Source organism: Nycticebus coucang, chromosome 11 (assembly GCF_027406575.1).
Source record: "Nycticebus coucang isolate mNycCou1 chromosome 11, mNycCou1.pri, whole genome shotgun sequence".
Classification (NCBI taxonomy): Eukaryota; Metazoa; Chordata; class Mammalia; order Primates; family Lorisidae; genus Nycticebus; species Nycticebus coucang.
The window spans coordinates 34,975,655-34,979,554 of NC_069790.1; the positions used below are offsets into that span (position 1 = coordinate 34,975,655).

At 41.4% G+C, this 3,900-nt stretch overlaps 1 pseudogene; it reads left to right on the top strand.

Moving 5' to 3' along the window:
* The first annotated feature begins 3,384 nt into the window (after positions 1–3,384).
* LOC128560688 (uncharacterized) lies at positions 3,385–3,464 on the top strand (annotated as a pseudogene).
* Positions 3,465–3,900: the final 436 nt, after the last annotated feature.

Genomic DNA, 3,900 nt, shown 5'->3' on the forward strand with positions numbered 1-3,900 from the left:
TTAGAGATGGACAGATAAAGCAAGTATAATAAAGCAAATATAATAACAAGTCAATTGTAGAATTTAGATTGTGTATGTTGGTATTTACTGCAAAATTCAATTTTGCTGAAAATTTTCATAATTAAATAGCAGGGTGAAAAGTGCTTTAAAGAAGCAGTGAAACTTTCCTATTACATATTCCCTATCTTTTTGCTCCATACTCATTATATTGAATTGTAGCTTTATATTTCACTTTACTATAACCAAGCTTCTAAAACCTCACAAGTAACATAATTTTAAAAGGTTTAGGAAACAAAATAATCATCATGTGTCCATTGTTGTTGAACATCTTTTAAATGTGTGTGTGCTCTAGTCTTAAAACCTTAGGAGAGAGAAATAGAAAGAAACCAATTATATTAGCTTTCCTCTAGTTTTAAAACCTTAGGAGAGAAAAATAGAAAGAAATCATTTCAGAAAGAGTAGCTTGGGGAGAGATTAAAGATGGCGGCCGAGTAACAGGTTCCCTGCAACTGGGAACAGCGAGTCTGGGAAGACAAGACTCCAGGCATCTCTGGCTGGTGGGATCTGCCTATAATCATGCCTTTGAGGATACAGGGAGCCAGCAAGGAACTTCTGGACCCCAAGAGGAGGACAAAAACAGTGGAAAACTGGAAAGTGGTTGCGTGTGTTCAATCGACCTAATCACGCTGGCAACCGTAAGTATAAGCAGCAGTGAGACTGCAAACCGGAAAGGCCTAACCTGTGAACTGTGTCAGTGTCCTTGGACTTGGCACTCAGTTGAACTGCATTGGGGAGAGCTTGAGCAGGAGTGTGGAGAAATTTGGGCATTGTCTGGGGCCCCAGACTGAGCCACTGAGCTGGGCGCAGGAAGCCACTGTGAAAGAACTTCCCCAGCAAGCTCCGCCCTCAGGGTCTCAGAGCAAGGATTGGGCAGGTCAAAGTAACATACTGACTGAGCAGCCTAAAGGCGGGGACTGAGCTGCCTTACAGCATTAATCCTTAGGGGCAGAGTGAGACAGTTTTGGCACACTGGAGCCTTGGGCTGCTGCCCTGGGTAGAGTACCGTGATGTCACAGCTCATAGCAACCTCAAACTCCTGGGCTTGGCACCTCCCAGACCTCCATAAGGGCTGTGCAGCGACCCCCGATCGGTGACCTGCACCCACTGGGCCTCCACATTCCCTGACCAGAAACTGCGGGAGCTACGCAACCCTGAGTCCTCCCTCCTGTATCCTCCCAGCTTCCACACTAGCCCGTTCATCTGGACAGGGACTCTGGTAACTGCGTGCCCTTTGGAGCCCTCCCTGCCTCTGCGCAGAGCTCTTCTCCTGGCCAGAGACAGCTGGAGCCTTGGGCGCTCTGTGCCAAAGTCACTGGGCACCTGGCACTCCCAGAACCGTGCGCACCACCCCCAGCCCTGTTGCTGGATCCAGGTGTGTCACAAACCGGAGCTGCTTCAACAATCAGAACTCCCTAGCTAAAGCAGCCCCAGAGGAACTACACAGGGTCACTCACTACAAAGATCCAGCAACAATAGAGTGATCCTGCTGGGGTCTAATCTTGGAGAGACACTTATCCAACCCTGAGGACAGCCAGAGACAACGGTGAAAAACAATCATGAGGCAAAATCAACAGAAAAACTCTGGCAATATGAATAATCAGAGTAGATCAACTCCCCCAAAGATCAATGGGGCAGAAACAGCACAAGACCCTATGCACAAACAAATAGCTGAGATGTCAGAAATTGAATTCAGGATCTGGATAGCAAATAAGATCGAATTAGAATTCCAAAAGTTATCTCAAGAATTCAACGGATTCAAAGACCAAATGACCAAAGATTTCAACACATTGAGACAAGAAGTTGCATCCTTCAAAGATCTGAGAAACACAGTAGAATCCCTCAGTAACAGAATGGAGCAAGCAGAAGAAAGGATTTCTAACATTGAAGACAAAGCTTTCGAACGCTCCCAAACTCTCAAAGAAGAAGAGAAATGGAGAGCAAAAACAGACCACTCTCTCAGAGAGCTCTTGAATAATTTGAAGAAAACCAATATTCGTCTTATAGGGATCCCCAAAGTGACGAAGTGGCTTCACAAGGCACAGAGTCTCTTCTCCATGAGATTATGAAGGAGAACTTTCCAGACATGCCAAGAGATTCTGAAATTCAGATAGCAGACAGTTTCAGAACTCCAGCATGACTCAACCCAAATAACACATCCCCCAGACACATTATAATCAATTTCACTAAAGTTAAAATGAAGGAGAAAATTCTGAAAGCTGCCAGATGAAAGAAAACCATTACCTACAAGGGGAAGAATATCAGAATAACAGCAGATCTCTCTGCTGAAACCTTTCAAGCTAGAAGAGGATGGTCATCGACTTTTAATCTCCTAAAACAAAATAACTTTCAACCCAGGATCCTGTACCCAGCTAAACTGAGCTTCATTTATGATGGAGAAATTAAATACTTCAATGACATTCACATGTTGAAGAAATTTGCCATAACTAAACCAGCTCTCCAGGACATTATTAGACCTATCCTCCATAAAGACCAGTGTAATCCTCCACCACAAAAGTAAACCCACCCAAAAAATTTTTGATCAAATTCCAACTTCCACAGTCGCAAAAGGATTAAAAATGTCCACCGGTCTCTCGAAAGGCTTATCAATGCTCTCAATTAATGTGAATGGTTTAAATTGTCCTCTAAAGAGGCATAGGTTGGCGGACTGGATACAAAAACTCAAGCCAGATATCTGCTGCATCCAAGAATCGCATCTTACATTAAAAGACAGATATAGACTCAAGGTGAAGGGATGGTCATCTATATTCCAGGCAAATGGAAAGCAGAAAAAAGCAGGTGTTGCAATCCTGTTCGCAGATGCAATAGGCTTTAAACCAACCAAAATAATTAAGGATAAGGATGGACACTTCATATTTGTTAAAGGTAATACTCAATATGATGAGATCTCAATTATTAATATTTATGCACCCAACCACAACACACCTCAATTTATAAGAGAAACTCTAACAGACATGAGCAACTCGATTTCCTCCACTTCCATAGTAGTTGGAGATTTTAACATCCATTTAGCAGTCCTGGATAGATCCTCCAAAAAGAAGCTAAGCAAAGAAATTTTAGATTTAAACTCAACCATTCAACATCTGGACTTAACAGACATCTACAGAACATTTCATCCCCAAAAAACTGAATACACATTCTTCTCATCAGCCCAAAATACTTCAAACATACTCCAAAATACTTCTCAACATACTCCAAAATTGACCACATCCTAGGCCACAAATCTAACCTCAGCAAATTTAAGAAAATAGAAATTATTCCTTGCATCTTCTCATACCATCATGGAATAAAAGTTGAACTAAATATATCACTTCTCGGCCTTTTGGCTAAGATCAAGTGTAGTATAAAAGTTGAACTAAATAACAGCAGGAACCTGCATACCCATACAAAAACATGGAAGCTAAACAACCTTATGCTGAAGAATACATGGGTCACAGATGAGATTAAGAAGGAAATCACCATATTTTTGGAACAAAACAACAATCAAGACACGAATTACCAGAACCTCTGGGATACTGCAAAGGCAGTCCTAAGAGGGAAATTTATAGCAAGCCTTCTTCAAGAAAACGGAAAGAGAGGAAGTCAATAACTTAATGGAACATCTCAAGCAACTGAAGAAAGAAGAGCACTTCAACCCCAAACGCAGCAGAAGAAAAGAAATAACCAAAATCAGAGCAGAATTAAATGAAATTGAAAACAAAAGAATTATACAACAGATCAATAAATCCAAAAGCTGGTTTTTTGAAAAGATCAATAAAATGATAAACCTTTGGCCAACCTAACCAGGAAAAAAAGAGTAAAATCTCTAATTTCATCAATCAG